Raw genomic sequence first — 21,764 nt, 5'->3', positions numbered from 1 at the left:
GCTATCTTTTTAATTTAGATTAATCTTATTCTTGTTACTCATAGACAGTTTTCTGAACCTGCACTCTTACCCACCGTGTTGGATACGTCAAGAGAATCATTACCACCACGGAATGGTTAGCGAAATTGACATGGTGCGCTTTAATATGAACCAACCGAAGTGTTCAAATAATAATCCCTGTTTTCTACTCCAAAAGCAAGCGTAAAACGTTTTTTGGCCTGAGAATACGTCTGAAATGGCTGCATTTGCATTCATGCACATATTCACGCGACGAATTTATATAATAAATTTTTTTTCAATTGAATTCTTAGGTAGTGTAAGCCTGTGCAGTAATAATTACATTCAACACTTCAGAATGTGGTTAACATTTAATTCTCTAGGACATTGCTTTCATTTTAAATATTAAAATAAAATCTTAATTTGTCGAATTCAGTCACATCTGTATTCCTCACTGCAGCTGCGAAAAACTGCTTTCATTTCGAACAGTTATCAAATCTATATAGTAAATGGTTGGCTGTAAAGTGCACGTTAGTCGCACGAAATTATCACAGAAGATCTGTGACAGAAGATCTGGAAATCCAACTGTAGCTCTTCTTAGTTACGTGCTGTTCAAAATCTAAATCTGTAGACATTTAATACTTTATCCCTATTCTTTTATATTTGCATAGTATTCTACAGTAGCCCTGATCTTCATACCATATAAAATAACGATCTTAAATGTGATGAAGGCCAACAAAACGGTACTGCTCGTACCATAGAACTCTGCATATGATGGTATAGGTCCTTCCGTGTTCATTACATGTAATTGTGTTTCCTGTATTAGGTTAGACAATTAGATAGGTATAGTTAGGTAGTTAAAACCCCGAAATGGTTGAAGGGCCCTGTCCATAATACTCGAAACGTTCTCGACTGGGGAGAGATCCGGATATCTTGCTAGCCAACGTAGGGTTTGGTAAGCACGAAGGCAAGCAGTAGAAACCATCACTGAGTGCGGGCGGACGTTATCTTGCTGAAATGTGAGCCCAGGATGGGTTGCCATGAAGGGCAACAAAACGGGGCGTACCACTGTGCTGTAAGGGGGCCACGGATGACAGCCAAAGGGGTCCTGCTGTGAAAAGAAATGGCAGCCCACACCATAAATCCTGGTTGTCGGGCCTTATGACCGGCGACAGTCAGATTGTTATCCGATCGCTCTCCGGGGCGTCTTCAGATACTTCCTCGGCCTGGAAGGTCATTGCCTTCAGTGATGAGTCCCACTCTGAACTGAGCCCCGATGACCAGCGGGGATACCAATCTGTGACACGCCATACGTTCCGACAAAAGGACCGATGGACTGGGATGCAACATCTTTTCGTAGCAGGACCACTTTGGTTGTCGAGCGCGGCACTCTAACAGCAGTACGTCGATGATATTCTGCCATGTTTTGTTGCCTATTACGACAAGCCATCCTGAGCCTACATCTCAGCAAATTAATACCCACGCGCACACGGCGAGATTTTCTACTGCTTGTCTCCGTGCGTCCCAAACCCTACCTTGGCCACCAAAGTCGCCGGATCTCTCTGCAATTGAGGTTTGCAGCATTAGGGGTGGAGCCCTCCAGCCAGTGCGGAATTTTGACGATCTAACGCGCCAAATGGACAAAATGTGGCACGACTTCCCTCAGGAGGGTATCCAACAACTCTGTCAGCGAGTGCGAAGCCAAATAACTGCTTGCGTAAAGGCCAGAGGTGGACCAACGCGTTACTGACTTGCCCATTCCTTTGTCTGTACATGTGCACCATATCTACCGATCTACGTTTATCTCCTTCGTGGTGCGTCTCTTTTTTGTATTGTATTGTTAATTACATACAACAGTGCTCTTTCTCACAAGTGAGTTATTTCGATTTTGTGATTTCAGTCTGATTAAAAAACGAAAGATTTAACTGCTGTGAGTGAAACGAGCTGCAATGACATTTGTATTTTTGCTTGTCACAAGTATTTGGCCGGTTTTTCTGACTGTGAGCGATTTCCGAGGGCGTGGTTAGGCAGGAACCTGAGAGCACAGCCTACATTGCCGCTAGTGGAAGGAGCAGCAGTAACCATTATACTGCTGCTTGCCACATGGGAGAAAATCGTTTCACCTGGATCTTGATGCTGCATGTGACTACGAAAGTTGGTTGCAATGGACAAATGTGCAACGTCATTTTGACGTCATTCCACTGAAAGAAGCGTATGAAACGGATGCGACACTATGGAGATAGGCTGCGCCACATTGTTTTGGTTCCTCTAACTGCTTGCTACGGCATTTTGGCACGGGTATTTCAGAGAGCACCAAGACTGAACAAATAAACGTCAGAATTTGAGTAAATGATATTAAACAAAAGAAACAATGCAAATATATTGGAGGAAAAATAACTAAACACGGGAGAAGCAAATTATACCTAAAACAAAGAATTCGAGGAGCAAAAGCAATGTTCACCAATAAAACATTCGGTAGCTCTCTGCGTATTAAACGACAATTCATGAAAGGCCTTTTTGGACGTTTACCCTAAGCTTCTAACCAAATATGGTGGGGAATGCGAAAGTAAACCTATTTACACTATTCCAAGCCACAAAAGAAACGACACTATGCGCATTTACATACACCGTGAAAGACTGCACGCCTAAGAAAATGCAGATAATCAAAAACGCACGCAAAGGACAGCAAAAAGTGACCTAAGTTAACTGTTCATGCGGTTCCTTCCCGTTCTTAATGATCTGTGCGTAGTGCAGCTGTAGCGAATGCTAGTATAAGCTTATATCTCGAGCAGGGCGTTGTAGGACGATGAAGTGACAGCAGCAACGAAAAAAGCATGCCAAATGTAAAACAATCTCCAAGATTGGCGAAGTTTCACGAAATTTCAAAATTTAACGTGACCTTCGATGCGAGACGCTTTTAATAGTTTTCACTGTGAAACTCTATCTGGAAATCTGGCAGGAAACCCAAAGAGTTCCAGATCGTATGTGAAGTGCATCAGTGCAAGATGCAATCAATACCTGCACTGCGCAATAACATTGTTGATGTTACTGATGACAGAGCCACTAAAGCAGAGTTACTAAACACGGTTTTTTTAAATTACTTCACCAAACAAGACAAAGTAAATATTCCAAAATTCTTATTAAGAGCAACTGTCAACATGAATAAGTTAGATGTAGATATCCTCGGTCTAGCGAAGTAGCTTAAATCACTTAATAAAGGCAAAGCCTCTAGTCCATTTTGTAGTCACACTACAGCCATTAAAATTGCTACACCAAGAAGAAATGCAGATGATGAACGGGTATTCATTGGACAAATATATTGTACTAGAACTGACACGTGATTACATTTTCACGCCATTTGGGTGCACAGATCCTGAGAAATCCGTACTAAGAACAACCACCTCTGGCCGTAATAACGGCCGTGATACGCCTGGGCATTGAGTCGAACAGAGCTTGGATGGCGTGTACAGGTACAGCTGCCCATGCGGCTTCAACACGATACCACAGTTCATCAAGAGTAGTGACTGGCGTATTGTGACGAGCCAGTTGCTCGGCCACCAATGACCAGATATTTTCAATTGGTGAGAGATCTGGAGAACGTGCCGGCCAGGGCAGCAGTCGAACATTTTCTGTATCCAGAAAGGGACGTACAGGACCTGCAACATGCGGTCGTGCATTAGCCTGCTGAAATGTAGGGTTTCGCAGGGATCGAGTGAAGGGTAGAGGCAAGGGTCGTAACACATTTGAAATGTAACGTCCACTGTTCAGAGAGCCGTCAATGCGAACAAGAGGTGACCGAGACGTGTAACCAATGGCACCCCATACCATTATGCCGGGTGATACGCCAGTATGGCGATGACGAATACACGCATCCAATGTGCGTTCACCGCGATGTCGCCAAACATGGATGCGACCATCATGATGCTGTAAACAGAACCTGGATTCATCCGAAAAAATGACGTTTTGCCATTCGTGCACCCAGGTTCGTCGTTGAGTACACCATCGCAGCAATGTCGCGATACGATAAACCACAATCGCGATGGGCTACAATCCGACCTTTATCAAAGTCGGAAACGTGATGGTACGCATTTCTCCTCCCTACACGAGGCATCACAAAAACGTTTCACCAGGCAACGCCGGTCAACTGCTGTTTGTGTATGAGAAATCGGTTGGGAACTGTCCTCATGTCAGCACATTGTAGGTGTCGCCACCGGTGCTAACCTTGTGTGAATGCTCTGAAAAGCTAATCATTTGCATATCAAAGCATCATCTTCCTGTCGGTTAAATTTCACATCTGTATCACGTCAGCTTCGTGGTGTAGCAATCTTAATGGCCAGTAGTGTAGTTTACTTTCACAGTATGCAGATACAATACCTTCATACTTAGAAATCAAATACAATTGCCGCTCATCGAAGGATCCATAGACAAAGAGTGGAAAATCACACACGCCACACCAGTACCCAAGAAACGAAATAAGAGCAATCAGCTGAATTACAAAACCATGTCACTAACGTTCATTTGCAGTTGGATTGTTGAACACACTTTGTATAGGAACATTATGAATTTCGTCGAAGAAAATGATTTATTTACAAATAGTCAACACTGATTCAGAAAACATCCTTATTATGAAACTCAATTACCTCTTAATTCACAAGAAAAAATTGGTGGTACCGACGGGTGTGTCAAATTGATTCCACATTTTTAGATTTCCAGGAAGATTTTGACACCGTTCCTCACAAGCGACATCTAATCAAATTGCGTGCCTATGGAGTACTGCCTTAGTTGAGCGACAGGATTCGTGGTTTCCTGTCAGAAAGATCACAGTTCGTAGTAACCGTCGGAAAGGCGCCGTGTAAAACAGAAGTAATATCAGACGTTCCACAGGGAACTGTTACGGGGCCTCTTCTGTTCTGATCTATGCAAACAACATAGGAGACAATCTGAGCAGCCCTCTCACATTGTTTACAGATGCTGTCATGTGCCGTCTTTTAAAGTCATCAGATGATCAAAACCAACTGAAAAACGATTTAGACAAGATATCTTTGTGGTATGAAAAGTGACAATTGGGTCTAAATAATGAAAAGTGTCAAGTCATCCACACGAGTACTAATAGCAATCCGCTGAATTTCGATTACACGACAAACTACAGAAATCTAAGGCTGTAAATTCAACTAAATGTTTAAATTGGAACAATGACAAAGATAATGTTGTGGGGAAAGCAAACCAAAGACTGCGATTTATTACTAAAGAGACTGCTTACTCTACGCTTGTTCGTCGTATTCTGGAGTACTGCTCCGTGTACTGGGATCATATGGGAGTGACGGAGGACATCGAAAAAGTTCAAAGAAGGGCATCTCGTTCTTTATTATCACGAAGTAGTGGAGAGAGTGCCACAGATAATAGGCGCATTGAGCTGGAAATTATTAAGACAAAGGCATTTTTCGTTGCGGCAGGATCTTCTCATGAAATTTCAATCTCCAACTTTGTTGCCAGATTGCAAAAATTTTCGTATGCGCCCACCTACGTTGGGTTGAATGACCATCACAATAAAATAAGAGAAATGAGAGAGAAAAGTCATTTAGGAGAACGATAAAATGGAGAAAATCCTTTCTTCCAGGAGTGCTATTTCTGCAAGGTATGCAGGAGAGCTTCTGCGAAGTTTGAAGGTAGGAGACGAGGTACTGGCGGAAAGCTATGAAGACGTGTCGTGAGTCATGCTACGGTAGCTCAGTTGGCACCGGCACGGTAGCTCAGCGTGTTCGGTCAGAGGGTTAGCTTTCCACTGTAATTAAAAAAAAACTGAGTTAACCGATCAACGACGAACTTAAACGGGTGTCTTACGACGTCCGCCCCGAGCAGATGCAACGAACGAAAGCGAACAAAATGAGATTAAAAAAAAAAAGTTGGTAGAGCACTTTCCCGTGAAAGGCAAAGGTCCCGAGTTCGAGTCTCGGTCCGGCACACAGTTTTAATCTGCCAGGAAGTTTCACTAGTGGATTGGATCCCAAATACGATGTTAATGTCAGAACCAACGTCTTGCTACATCAATGAGCTTTTGCATCACCCACGTTACTGCTTCTCGCGGAGTGCATCCTTCACTGGGCAAGGTACGGGATCCGGACTGTAGGGTGGGTGAGGAAGAACAGTCCAGTGAAATTTTGTGATGATGAGAGACATCTCACCCAACGACTCACCGTGCTTTTGTCCACTGTCAAATGTCGGTAGGCATGCTTCGAGGATCTATGAATATCTTCAATGCTCTGGTTTTCCGCCAAAAGAAACTCAATGGCAGTTCTCTGCTTGGAATGTCAGAACCAACGTCTTGCTACATCAATGAGCTTTTGCATCACCCACGTTACTGCTTCTCGCGGAGTGCATCCTTCACTGGGCAAGGTACGGGATCCGGACTGTAGGATGGGTGAGGAAGAACAGTCCAGTGAAATTTTGTGATGATGAGAGACATCTCACCCAACGACTCACCGTGCTTTTGTCCACTGTCAAATGTCGGTAGGCATGCTTCGAGGATCTATGAATATCTTCAATGCTCTGGTTTTCCGCCAAAAGAAACTCAATGGCAGTTCTCTGCTTGGAATGCACGTCCGTTGCAGAAACCATTTTTGAGGCTACGTATGGCGTCGCCACGTATCGGAACTTCATTTAGTTATTGGGACGGAAGCGAGGATATTCCACGATGTCCCAGAACAAATTCTGCATTTTTTCAACCGAAACTGGCCGAGAAAAAAGTGTGTTGCATTATTTGCTAAACTCCTCTCTTATAAATAATGCCCAAATTAAGAAAGTAGCTTCTAATAGATCCAGATTGAAAGATGCCAACCAATCGAAAGACTGAAGAAGGAGGAGAAATCAAGACTGAAGAAATGATTCAAATGGCTCTGAGCACTATGGGAGTTAACTTCTGAGGTAATCAGTCCCCTAGAACTTAGAACTAGTTAAACCTAACTGACCTAAGGACATCACACACATCCATGCCCGAGGCAGGATTCGAACCTGCGACCGTAGCGGTCGCGCGGTTCCAGACTGTAGCGCCTAGAACCGCTCGGCCACCCCGGCCGGCAAACCAGTGGTATCTCAAGCAAACTGTTGTAGGTCAATGGAGTCACAGCTAACCGCCAAAAAGAAGCGTCGCCTGTTTCAGGGTTCGCTGCGCCGTTGGCAGAGACCCCGGGCCGCGACCTCCGGGGTCGGCCACACGTATCTGCCCGCATCCCGCCGGCACGCGACGCAACAGATAGTTCGGGGTCATCACTCGGCGAGCACGCGGCCGCTATCAAGGGTCAGCACGCCTGCAAGGCCCCGCATAAGCGCTGCAACCGCTGACAAACCGGACACGGCAATTTTTTCGAAATCGTTGTTATGGATGAGTCTTCCAGGAAAATCAACATCGTTCGTTTACATCACAGACGCAAATACTGCTCCGTATTCGTTTCTAAGTCTTTCACAGATGGAGAAGGTAGTCCGACGTATCCTTTCCAAAGGAGCTATATCAGCGTTTTTCTGAATCTACTCTAATAATCCACGGAAAAAAGCTAAATTCGCTTGGCTGAATTGGGAATTGATCAACGGTCCTCATGGATATGAACCCACTGTTTTGCCACTATTGCTAAACAGGGAACTCTCGTAGATGCGAATATTTTGTTGTCACAAGGACATCCAGAGATAATGAATGAAAGTCTATCATTCTTATGGTCGGACATGCAACAGCGGCTGACAATATAAGTAATGGAAGTGGGACACCACAGCCGAAGTATTTATTACTCAGATGACTAGTTTCAACGCTGCACTTGCGACATCTTCACGTCCTTCTGTAAACCAAATTGGTACTTCCAGTCTTTAGCTCATGTATCGTAGGAACCATACAATAACTAGCTGTCGTGAACCGCTACTCATCAAGAGTGTAAATTCTGAACTGTCTGAGGTGCTACAAGTTCAAAATATACACTCCTGTTGCATGGCGGACCACTACACCCAGTCCGCGGTCCCTGGTGACTACACTTTCGGAAAGTACACTCCTGATCAACAGTGGTCCATGGTACCTAGTTATGGTATGGGTCCTGTGACACATCAACCAATGACTGCAAGTACTTACTTGCTTTATATTAGGACCTGAAGATGACGCAAATGTAGCGTTGAAACTGAATAATAAATACTTTGAAAATACGGCTGTGATGTTCCACTTCCATTACTTAAAATCGTGAAGGGGAACGTTTTAGATTCTTAAGAATAAAGACCGATTAAAAGCTCTCTTGAAAGCGCCATGTTCGGGTACTTTTACCGTGACGGAGTCCTGCAATCTTTATTACCAGTGAACATCCGATTATTTAAAGAATCGAACACCCATTTATATAACAGCTTCAAACCTCTCATTACTTTACAAATGAGGTAATGTGTTAAATATTTTACCTTAAGCAAGTAAACGAGAAAAAAATGTAGGAAAAGTTTGAAATTATGCTTAAAATTTGTTGATAGTCCCTAAGCGTTCTCATTCCTAGACACTGCCTGAGTATAGTCCTTGTCCTTTGTGATCCATTTTAGGCAAGAAGCAAGTTTTTAGCTCAATGTTTATGACGTCATATCCCATGAACTATGTATCCTGCAATGATAAAATATTGCGGGTATCTTTAGTGGTATGTGTGTGGCGGTACTGTCTGCAAACTGTGTTACGAATAGAGCCGGCAGTAAAGAAGTAATAAATTAAAACGTCGTTTCTTATGCTGAAGATCGACTGCATGCAAAGGCGCCCATACGGTAGTCTGAAGGGCGGGAGGCTGGACTTGATATGGTATGGAGTATTTTTAATATTTTGGCAGACCAACAACGACTTGCAAGTAGCCATCAAAAAGTGCCAGTTCCGATCCTGTTAAAAACTCACATAATACAAACTTTTAAATAACTTTCTAGAAAGAAAAACTCCTGACTACACTATATTTTTTCCTTTCTGAGAGCTGGGGGGCGGCTCCCCTTTGCGGCTCCGTTGACTGCATGAACAGCGAAAAACTTTTTTCTGTCATCATAAACGCGTTAATCAGTCTTGTTTGTCGGTTGTCTACAAATCACAAAATAGTGCAGAGTAATGGACATCGGCATTTTTAAAAACTGATTTCATGGTCATTTTATGTCGAGTGGCAACGTCATAGCTGGAAAAGCAGGTGGTTTATCTAGAACGACATTCAGAAGAAACTCTGCCCGAACTGTTACTGAAACGTCCATGCCGCTCTCAAATGCTACACGAGTCTTAAACACAATATTTCTGTAAATAAACATGAGTAGAATACAGTAACTAGAGTTTAAGTGCCAGAAAAGTTCGTTGTTAAGACAAAATAGAAAGTTTGTATGTTGTAGTAAATATTAGAGTTTTTATATTTAATAGAATATTTCTGGATTATCCGGATTTTCGATAATCTGGATTCGCTATTCATGAAGATGTGATAACTGGATTTGGCAGTCTTGCCACATACTGGCGAGCATTCTGCCGTCCTTCAAGAATTATGAAAACAATCCTATTGCCTGATATTTCTTCCCCCCCCCCCCTCCCCCCCCCAATACAATCCTGAGCGCTGTAGGGCATTGGGTCTCGAGAATCGCTTTTCCCGTGATCTTCCACTAGGTCGCCGACTGTCACCTTTTCATCTATCTGACCACGATATACAAAAGAGATTCGTCGCTCAACACTACGAATGCCACTCGATGTCCCAGTTGACTCAGATTGCACAGTATGCAGGTCTCTGTTGTCATCAGTATGATGTCAATGGTAAACGATGCGTGGCAACTCGAAATTTCAACCCAGCTCATTGTAATCTGTCCGTGAAGGATAGTGGTCACTTTCGGACTGTAACCTCTGCCCGAGTTTTGTCCTTCTGCTTGTCAAAATCTGTCGAACAATCCTGCAATCTTCTAGTGGTGTAGTCCTGGATCGACCCGTACCACATGGTTGTCCTGAGTCAATCTGACCACCACTCGTTCTGCTGTCGTTCCACTACAGCTCTGCGGGTAAAAACTGCGTAGGAAGAAAGATATTGAATACGTACAACAAATTATTGTAAACGTAGGGTGCAAATACTATTTTGGGATGAAGAGAAGGCACAGGAAATGAATTCGTGGTGATTAGCATCGAACTTGTCACAAGACTGATAACTCAAAAAAATGTAGATAATGAAAAAATTGCCTCAGGCATGTAGATATGGAATATCATAGTGGTAGCTTTCGGTCAAGGTTCAAAATGGTTCAAATGGTTCTGAGCACTATGGGACTTAACTTCTGAGGTCATCAGTCCCCTAGAACTTAGAACTACTTAAATATAACTAACCTAAGGACATCACACATATCCATGCCCGAGGCAGGATTCGAACCTGCGGCCGTAACGGTCGCGCGGTTCCAGACTGTAGAGCCTAGAACCGCTCGGCCACTCCAGCCGGCTCGGCCAAGATGTTTATGCTGTCACACTACCCATGTCCTCAGCGTATTTTCGAGTTGTCCAGCCATTGTTTTTCTAGGCATTGGTACCTTGACAGAGAAGACATAATAACATTTACACAATAAGCTGTAGATATTGACACGGTCCTGTCACAGTAATGTGACCACTGCCTTCGTTCGGTATCAACGTGCAATAACCACTCACTGACTGCAGGTGGCAGCACTAGCAGTGGAAGGTATGTAAAGCGTGCCGGGGCACACGGGACGCAGTGCCTTCGTTGTCGCAATGTCGAAACGGAGAGATTTCTCTGATGTCCAGAAGGGTACGATCATTGGCTTTCGCGTCAAGGGTGAAAGCATTTCAAAAACGATGAAATTTGTGAACAGTTGGTATGCCGCCATGGTTAGAGTATACCATGCACGACAAAAGGGCGTTATCCGTAACGGGCTCCAGGGCAACTTTGGTGCACCAAGAACCATAGATGACAAGGGTGAGCGATGGTTGCGAAGATGTGTACGGAGGAATAGACGTGCAGCTGTTGAGTAACTGACCGCCCAGATGAACCAAGAAGCTTTCAGCAATGGCTCCTCGACGGCTGTTCAGCGAACGTTGCTGCGTATGGGCCTCTGCCACGGGCCCCTGGTTCATGTACCCATGCTGACGGCTGCTCATCGGCGACGAAGGCTACTGGACGTCCACTGAGTGACGACAGGTGGCGTTTTGAGATGAATCACGTTTTATGCGCCACCAGATAGATGGACGTCGGCGTATACAGCATAAAGGTCCTGCAACAGTCGTTGGAAGAATCCAGACCAGACGACATTCCCTGCGTGATCTCGTCGTTCTGGAAAGCACAATGGATCAACACAAGTGTGCATATATCCATGTCCATCCTCACATGCAGTTTGGTTTTCTCCGCACGATGGCACCTGCCGGCAGGACAATACGACGTGTCACAGTGTACGTTCGTGGTTCGAAGAGCATCAAGATGGGCACCAAATTTTTCGGATTTAAGCCCAGTCGAGAATCTGTGGGACCACCTTGATCGGGCTGTACGCGCAATGGATCCTCGAGCGATAAACCTAGCGCAGCTGGCCACGGTAATGGAGTTGGGCATGGCACCACATCCCTGTCGGTATCTTCCGGAACCTTACTGACTCTCCTCTACATCTACATCTACATCTACATACATACTCCGCAATTCACCATAAGGTGCGTGGCGGAGGGTACCTCGTACACAACTAGCATCTTCTCTCCCTGTTCCACTCCCAAAGAGAACGAGGGAAAAATGACTGCCTATATGCCTCTGTATGAGCCCTAATCTCTCTTATCTTATCTTTGTGGTCTTTCCGCGAAGTGTAAGTTGGCGGCAGTAAAATTGTACTGCAGTCAGCCTCAAATGCTAGTTCTCTAAATTTCCTCAGTAGCGATTCACGAAAAGAACGCCTCCTTTTTCCTCTAGAGACTCCCCCCCCCCCCCTTCGAGTTCCTGAAGCATTTCCGTAACACTCGCGTGATGATGAAACCTACCAGTAACAAATCTAGCAGCCCGCCTCTGAATTGCTTCTATGTCCTCCCTCAATCCGACTTGATAGGGATCCCAAACGCTCGAGCAGTACTCAAGAATAGGTCGTATTAGTGTTTTACAAGCGGTTTCCTTTACAGATGAACCACATCTTCCCAAAATTCTACCAATGAACCGAAGACGACTATCCGCCTTCCCCACAACTGCCATTACATGCATGTCCCACTTCATATCGCTCTGCAATGTTACGCCCAAATATTTAATCGACGTGACTGTGTCAAGCGCTACACTACTAATGGAGTATTCAAACATTACAGGATTCTTTTTCCTATTCATCTGCATTAATTACATTTATCTATATTTAGAGTTAGCTGCCATTCTTTACACCAATTACAAATCCTGTCCAAGTCATCTTGTATCCTCCTACAGTCACTCAACGACGACACTTTCCCGTACACCACAGCATCATCAGCAAACAGCCGCACATTGCTATCCACCCTATCCAAAAGATCATTTATGTAGATAGAAAACAACAGCGGACCTACCACACTTCCCTGGGGCACTCCAGATGATACCCTCACCTCCGATGAACACTCACCATCGAGGACAACGTACTGGGTTCTATTACTTAAGAAGTCTTCGAGCCACTCACATACTTGGGAACCAACCCCATATGCTCGTACCTTAGTTAGGAGTCTGCACCTGTCCGCGCTGCGAAAGGTATTTGTCCCTGCTTTTGAAATGTGGTCACGTTAATCTGACTGGACAGTGTATTTCCGCCATATAATTCCTCTCAGGTCCAGAATGATACGCGAGAGAGCCTCCGAGGAGTTTGTATGTTGAGGGAAAGATGTTGACAGATAAAGGCTATTAGTCTCGTTACTGTGCTTCCACAGATTCTTCGTCAGGTGAGAGTATTACTTATCGAAATCAGTGGTCGGTGTTCCAGTGGTGTTAGCAGCGCAACCTCAGACCACTAACCGCCAAATAGCGTGCGATCTGTAACAGAGTGAAACAATCTTTGTGGAACAATGCATAGACTATGATCGAGCCGTTCCTCTCTGTATCCATCCTCCAAGAACTGATAGTCGATAGACACATGCAAGAGCGCGACTTTGGTGGTTGGAAAGAAGGAGAGGTACTCGCAGATTGAAACTTTCGACTCATATGTTCCTTGATTTTGATGAGTAACTTATGGAAAATTCCGAAATGATACTTTCGATAACGACTCTACTACATACTTCGCATGATACTGCCATACTTCAGTAATGTTCCGTCTCTTTATGGCGTAGTGTTAAGACGATGTGAAACTATCACAGTTCACAGAGTTTTCCTACAACATTTGCACTCACAGATATGATTTACAGCAGACATCTACCTAATAAGATAGTGTCTACTTTAAATGCAGCACTATCAATAAGGTCAGGCGAGACGATTTTAGAAGACAAACAACAACGACAAATTTGTATGATTTTCCTTCACGAATGTCAGTTATTACATCGCATAAAAGCAAAAGAGGGAAATTCTACAACACCAAAATTTACGTGAGTTTAAACAACGGATCTGACACTATATGTATAAGGATTTCGTGTGTTATTTAAATAGGATACATGGAATTTTAGTTGGCGAGAAAGCATTTTTGAGTTCTTCTTGCAAATGGTAAGGCGTATAAACGGCGTTTACCCTGGGACAATATGTGCCTATCATAAAACTTTGTAATGTTGGAAGCGCTACAGACATGGTCATCAGTTTATAATGTGCGTACGTATTTAACAGACGAGATATCAGATATGGTCGTCGTCAACAGTACACAGTGGCACATGGCAAATCGGTAAAATAATTATTTTGTAAATTCTTGCAAGAAAACACAATCTCTGAACTGAATAATAATAAGTCTGTCTAACGTGATTAATGTGAGCATATATCGTCTCAAGCAGCTGCCTTTATAGATAAGACACAATACCCGTAACAATATAAGTTGTTTAAAAGTGTCTTCAATTATTTAATACTCAAAAGCTTTTACTTTGATGAATATTACGAAGCGTGAGGGAACGTAATTAGAATGGAGTACATATATAGCTTTTAACACAATTGTGACTTATTGCTTTAAACGTATATGTACATTTTTCATCTCCTGAGAACCGTAAGCTACCAAGAACAGAAGCGAAGTGGTAATTTACAATGGCTGTAATTACTTTTATAATATTTCTTACGGACCAGCGAACCATGTCCAAACGTGATAGACATTCATTTTTCGCACCTCAGGCTCCTGGATGAACGGCTATGTCATCTCTGAAGAAAACCGGAGGCAACTCGTATTGCTAATAGTTCGCAATAAATATCAAAATTCTGAAGAGAATCATTGTGGGGTCCTTTGAACCAACTGTTAAAAACTTACAAACAAGACAAAAGCAACCAAACTTTGAGCTGTGAGGCAGATTGCATTGCGTTAGGTGCTCTTTTCTGCGCATTTTCTCTTCAGTACACAAGACCTTGCGTCTCACAGTCAGAAGCAAAACATAGATATCATGCCGGCACGCGCCAGATAATTTCTTTACTCGCAATTATTTCCATTTTTCTTTTAACGATACGAATTAAACTGGTGAAAACTGGTTTCTGTGTACTGTTGCGGATATCTTAAAGTATTTTTAGAGTTGTACATCGCTTCACTAGCTGTAGCACGTGTTCTGCTCTAGTAAGCACGGAGGGGAGCGTGACTGATAGCCTTTTATCAACCTTCGGTGCGTTCTTTAATGATGTCTTTACTCGCAGACTTGTTGATGTTAGGATCAGACGTGTTCTTCCTTGTTAATTTCTGTTTTTATTTTTAGAATACTGGTTGTATTAATTGGAAAGAGAATGGCAGAGCTGCGAGCAAAGGCCAAAGGAAGTATTCTCGCTATACGGTTCATGTAGGACACTGACTTACAGAAAACCTCTGATTCAGCCTCCACTTCAGGCACAAGCACTTGGCATTAATAGAAGGGTGTGCGGTCAGCATGCTGCTCCGTCGATCTTTGATGTCGGACCAGAGCCGTTAATTATGTCTGAGGAAGCTGTGCAGTTGTTCTACAAGGATACCTCACTGACTGCTCTGCCCTCTTCGATTTCCCTCATACTTATAGGATTTATAGGTCAGCGCTTGGACCTCAGTTTCCTACTGTAAGTAGTTCGTCGTAGTTCTCAACAAAACTCTAAACAATGGATTTTACAGATCAGAAGATTTCCGGACGCCGTTAATCAAAAAAAGTTTCCATCAACTGATAAGATTCGACGGTAGCTGAACACGTAGCGAACTAGTATTATATTCGTAAAGTTCTTGGTTCGATTTCGCACCGTATTCGACAAATTTTCACTGGTGCACATGATTTTTGCTCAATACATTCACGAATTTAATTGCTTTATGAGAACGAATCACTTACTACTAATGACAAAGCTACCTTACAAAAAACAAATACTCGGCAAACAACATCGCTGATCAGTGACTGAAAATTTGACTGCGGGGCTGGATACGCCCTATATAGTTATGCAGGTTGAGGCAGCTGAAACAAACCCGAAATAAATCCAGAGTGAACAAATACACCGAGGTTTGGTTTACAATACGGCGAATTTCTTGACGTTCGCAAGTAATTTTTGTCGTTAATAGTCACCCAATTACGATGACGAGTGTGCTTTTTTTCTAATGCAACTTTATACTTTTTTCTGTGGCATTTGAAAAAAGCTTCAAACGACATAGTATGTATGGAGCTTATTCAAATAGTATCAAGATACCACCTCCGCAAACTAACGTCCTGCTGTGAAGAGGAAAGGTTCCAGTGACGTCTGCTCTACTAGACCAAATGAAACGAAACGGGTAACCTGGGTACGGCTCCTGTGTCTATTATCACTGCTGTCAGACCAAGTACTCAAAATATTTATCTTGAGCATTCCTGCACGCTTTACAATGATTCTGGGGACAAAATACTCGACACTTAATATTATTTCTTAATAGACCTCTTGTTTTAATTTCGCCACAGATAAAAGTACAGAAGTGCTAGTGAGTGTCCAGACCATTCTGTGTTTACTAACAATAGTTACAGTTCTCTGCAACAAATGCTGCTTTAAGAGGGTACGTCAGTAAGAGTGCGGAATGAGACGGACATCTGTCATGTTGGTACCACACTGAGTGTCTAATGTCCAGTGGGATGTCTTCGAATAACTGCGGTGGCAGCACGTCTCAGAAACTCGAGATACTTGAATGTATTTAAAGTCCCGTCAATAAAACAGGGAACAATTACGTGGGTCATGAAACCGATGCATCAAATGCTGACAGACCAAGAGAGTTACTTTCATCAACTTCTTTGAGTGAGTGTGGATTTTCAACTGACGGTTAGAGTATACTGCGAAGATTTACTTGCCCGTGGTTTGTAGCTGCTGCTTCCGTTTTAAACTAAATTTTGCGTAAATGTGCCTCGTCATATTGCACTCTAGGTATCTAACAGAAAACTGTAACCAATTTTGGAACACATTTCTAGATGCAGCGAAATGCGAAGAGGATGAAATGCGATGGAACGGAATGTTCACAGAACTCTCGTTTGCTTGATCCCTCTCCTACTTCCGAAATGCCTCTTAATGACATTTGCACTGTGCGTTGTTGATGTTAAAATGTTAGTTTCATTTCCTTCACCAATTTCTCTTATTTTTTACATTGCGTGTTTTATTCTCCCCACTTCTAGTTTCTAGAACGGTTTCTTTTATAATGTGCTTGGCACGATCTGGATGCTCTTCAGCGTACATCCTCACCGCTGCTCTAATAGTTTGGCGCCTTTCGTCGCAAACAATACTCACTTTTTCGACTGTCATATACATCGTGACTGACACCCAATCCTCTATATGTCAGACAGTCAGATCGATTCCAAACGTTGTATGTAGATAGAGTATCAACTAAAACTCCGATTTAGTTTGTACTATGTGCTCATATCGAGTAGAACGGGCGCAAAGTTAATCAAATTTAACGTCAGAACTACGGTGGACAGGAAAAGCATAACTATCGTTAATACGTGTAGCCTCCGTTGCGAATTTGGTAGAGCGTACCCCAATGAAACCGGCACGGTAGCTCAGCGTTTTCGGTCAGAGCCGGCACGGTTGCTTAGCATCTTCGGTCAGAGGGTTAGCTGCCCTCTGTAATAAAAAAAACTGAGTTAATGGATCAACGACGAATTCAGCGTATGTCTTACGACGTCCGCGCCGTGCAGATGCAACGAACAAAATCGAACAACATGAGATTTCTTTTTAAAAAAAGAGCGCTGCGTGCTATCTGTACTAAAAAAAAAAAAACTGAGTCAAGGAATCAACGATCAACTTGAACGGATGTCTTGTGAGGTCCGCCCAGACCAAACGCAACGAACTACATCGAACAAAATGAAAAAAATTACAATTTTTTATTGTTAGTTTTCGCGCTGAAGGTGTTATATTGGACTATTAACAGTTCCTCATGTGTGATGCAAGTGCTACTTTATTCTACTAATGCGATTGTTTGTGTTTATTCAGTGAAACTAAAAATGCACTAGCTGTCTGTTCTGTAGCACATGTCTGACAGAACACCAAACCTATCTGTACAAATGAATTCTATAAGTTTGCTACTTTCAACTATCGAAGCGAAAGCAGACTGCCAAAAGAACGTTCCTAAAAACTCCGAAAAATCCGTTTACATATCAGGAAAATGTTCTCCCAAGTAACAGTTTCACGTATGAACAGCTGAAACATATTGTCAACAGTGGGCTTTGTTTGAGCGCGCGACATTTGGCACCACGACCACAAGTTCTACCAACTCACCCACGCGGGATCATCAAAACTATCCCTCCTTTCCTGTGCTCCAAGGTTCTGGTGTTACTTTTAATTATCGTTTACGCATGTTCTACTTGTCGACAGCACATAGCACGACCTGAATCGAAGTTTTGGTTGATACTCTATCGACACACAGCATTTGGTACCGATCTGAGTGTCTGACATCTGGAGGTTTGGGTGTATTTATTTATTTATTTATTCAATTTATTTTGTTTCAGGTTGTGCCTATACAGCGATCTCACCAGTGGAACGTCATTTCTAACGACACGAACATAAGGACAACACAACACCCAGTTCCCGAGCGAAGAAAATCTCCGACCCGGACGGGAATCGCACACAGGCCTTTTCGCTTAGTAATCAGCAGCGCCGACCGCTCATCCACCGAGACGGACAAACGTTGACTGTCTCACTACCTTCACGAGCAAGTCATCTGACTGCTACAACAGCAGAACACAGATTGATCGGCTTCAAGCGTACAGGTAACACAAGAATCATAACCTAAGATATGTGTTTGTTAATTCGGCGACTATGAACGACGAAAATTACTTGCGAACACCAAGAAAGTTACTATATTGTCCGCTGTAATATGGCGAAAACCGCAACTCGATATGTTTATTGAATCTGGATGTATGACGAGTGTCCTGTCTTGGCTGCCTCAGCCTATGTAGAGACATTTTAAATTTCAACCCTGAGGTATCTTGCAAGTACCTTATGTAAAGTACTCTGCTTGCCAGTGGATGTCCATAAAAACAGCAGCCTTATGTTAGTAATATTATTTGCAGTTTCTTTGTTTGCTCTACAAAAATACAAAAAGTTTTAAATATCCTCAGCTGAAATGATTTACCAAAGACATGCAACGGTATAGTAGAACTGTCCTTCCCAATTGGAGGAAATTTATCACACAGCAGCAAATAAAGCTAATAATAAACTTTGGATGGTTCGTTCATTACATCTCTGCGCATTCAGATCTGTTAATGAACTCTGAGAAGCCAGTGATTTTTCATTGGGCTGCTTGGAAAGACAGAAGCAGTCGTCATTGTTGATAAGGCTCGGCCAAGTCTCTGGTTATAGTTGACTGAGATTTATGGAGAGCTTAGCTGTTTGACAGTGGATCCAGATAGGTTTCATAGCAGTCTTTGTCAGAACGGTACCGCTAAGAAAGAAAAACTGAGCAATGAGAGTTCTACTAAAACACTTTGAACCATTACGTTCAGCAATTCTAACAGCTCTAAAAAGATTACCAAGGGCTCCATTCCTCCGTTCACAATGGCGACGTAGTCGCTCGTTCAAAATGTTCTACCTTTTGACATTCGAAGGACTGTACACCTATTGTGTACTATCCCCGTTTGGTCGTTTAGTTTCTCAGCTTATTTCGTACGTTATCAGGGATTCCAAGAACAGTTTAACTTGACTGAAACGCTAACTACGCTTGATTCTACATCTACATGCATGCCCCGCAAGCCACCGCATAGTGCGTGATGGAGTATACGTTGTATCAGTATTGGTCTCTTCCTTTCCAGTTCCATGGAGCTAGAGAAAAAACGAGTGTTTATATACCTACGTACGAGCTCTAATTATCTTATCTTCGTTGTCCTTACGCGAAATGTACGTTGGCGGTAGTAGAATTGTTCCGCCGCCAGCTATAAATGCTGGTTCCCTAAATTTTCGCAGTAATGTTCTGCGAAAAGAACGTTGTTTTCTTTAGAAGTAAGCCACAGTAGTTTAGCTTTCTGGTTCCCTGAAAAGTCATTGGAGCGCATTCCGAGTGACATGAAGGCATCCGCCTCTAAGTGGCACGACATAAAAATGATGCTGGCTGTTTGGTAATAAATTGGTCACTAAATTGGTTTTTCTGTTTCTTTAATTACATCATTATTTTAATATTTGCGCAACTTAAAAATTTTTCTTTCATTTCGAAATGTTCCTCCGTATCATCCTCGGAGAGGACGTGGCGTGACGCGAAGCGGTCGGAATCCACAGACTCTGAGCAATGTCCGGCACGCCACACAAATTACGTAACGTATTCCTCCGAAGATTAACTAGGAAACGTTTATCAGCGGACTTGAAACAATTTTCTGAACTGCTACGCTTACAAATTAGTCTTAATAAGGGTCGCTATCCTCGTTTTGACCCTCAAGATTACTAAAAAAAAAGGACATACAACTATCTAATTATTTTCGGAAAGGAACCGAATTCAGATTTGTTGACTGGAAAAGTTCATCGCTGTCAATACTCCGACTTCAGTTGAAGCCTAGTAACTTCATAGACAATCTCAAGGAAAATAAAAGAGGACTACAGTTCATAGTCATCGGATCAGTCGCCTCGGAGGTTACAATGAAACGTAAACTCTGTAAAATTTATAGATACACGTTGGAGTAACTTTTCTTTTCTTTATTTCTATTTATCAGTTCCACTGCAACTGTTATTAAAATTTTACGTGTGCATTCTTGGTGTTTCACTTGCGTGTTGCGAAATAGATAACTATTTTTACCAAAAACTATTACTGGTGATAGTGAGTACACATGAACCACTCCAATCATTATTTCAGTGTTACTGCGGCAATTAAAATAAGCTTTTTAAACGGCAAACTGATTATCGAACGCCGCCGGTATGGAAATATCGCGTGTGGCAAAGAAAATACCATCTTTCTGGTGAAAAATCATAAAGGTATGGTTTTTGCAAGTGAAGTCCCAATTTACTACCGCAAATGTTAGCAAAGGGATGACATAATATCATTATGTTTAGGGATCGCTTGATAGCGAGGTTGCTGAGCTGATTTCAGATTTCAGCTTCGGTATATACAGACTTAACGACACGGCTTATCCCCGGAATTTGTAAAATCACTCACGCAAAACTAAACAAAAAAGCATCTACTTTGCTCCGAGAGAAGCGTGCTCTTTACCGGAAAGCAAATAATCGACAATTTTAAGAGCTATACTTCTTCAACGACTACCGAGAAAACGCGCCTTCTGCACCAGCAGCTATTAAATATGTATATGCCGAAGCAATGGCTTCTACCGCCTACATAAGCTTAGAGATTACGACGCTCAGTCAATTCGTATGTAGTACATCTCGTCTCCATCTCAAGATGACTGACTTTCCATCTGGAAAGACATCTTTCGGAACTAACGACCCAGATTCAGAAACTACGAACTAGGACATTATTTAAAGCACCATGGTGTGCATAGGATTATTCCGTGTCCTGGTATCATTATAAATTCAAACTGAACGCGAAGAAGTGCAAACCCCCTGTTGATTTATTTCTCAACAGTCCGCGAACCCTAGGAAGGAAAACTATTTTAAAAAACGCACTTTATTGACTTCGATTAGGCCTCACTAAGCCTGTTTCTTTTATCAAACACAGCCTGAAGGCGGCTACCAGCTCCACGGTCTATTATGAGACCTGTGTCTAGCGAGCTGAAGTGCTATCTCTAAATAGCAACACTCTCCAAGAAAAGCTAGAAGATGACTGATCATAAATCCCTGTCCACATACGGGAAGGCACTTAAGAATAAATTCTCGTAGGTTTCTGTATTGGCATAATATCTCTGATTAATTAATGGTTTGATAGTTAATGGTTGCTAAATACCGACTCAAAAATGTTTAACACACCTACTGCTAAGAGGACACGTTAGTACCCCCCTGCCGCAGGTGCGCCGGTGGCTAACACCTCGATTGCTACAACTATCAATAACAGCAAACACACAGACGGGAAAAAATTACAATACGCAGAAGGAGTTGCGCGAAGTTAACGAAAGTTCGTAAGCGATTTTCTACGTCTGAAAGAAGTCCATTTAAATTTCGCGCCAGTCGCATAATTGCGGCACTAGTAGCGACACTATGGGGATGCATATCAGGTTTGCTCTAAATGCACACTATAACTGTCGTGAGCGTTAGTTACCTTTGAGATTGGAAGTGGTGAGTTGATGTTAGCCAAGAATGCCTTTAAGATGGCAAAGACGCCATTATCAAGACCTCAGTGAT

General features: G+C 42.7%; 1 protein-coding gene across 1 annotated transcript in view; it reads left to right on the top strand.

Moving 5' to 3' along the window:
* The window catches only part of LOC126175524 (monocarboxylate transporter 1-like), a 234,397-nt gene that overhangs the window by 97,824 nt on the left and 114,809 nt on the right, over positions 1-21,764 (top strand). The window contains exon 2 of the mRNA XM_049922351.1: positions 17,999-18,259. The gene's annotated coding sequence lies outside the window, so the exon portion shown is untranslated. The remainder of the gene's footprint in view (positions 1-17,998; positions 18,260-21,764) is intronic.

This window comes from Schistocerca cancellata, chromosome 3 (genome assembly GCF_023864275.1).
Source record: "Schistocerca cancellata isolate TAMUIC-IGC-003103 chromosome 3, iqSchCanc2.1, whole genome shotgun sequence".
NCBI classification, from domain to species: domain Eukaryota; kingdom Metazoa; phylum Arthropoda; class Insecta; order Orthoptera; family Acrididae; genus Schistocerca; species Schistocerca cancellata.
Note: the sequence above shows the minus strand (reverse complement) of the source record. Positions and strands in the feature narration are given on the sequence as shown.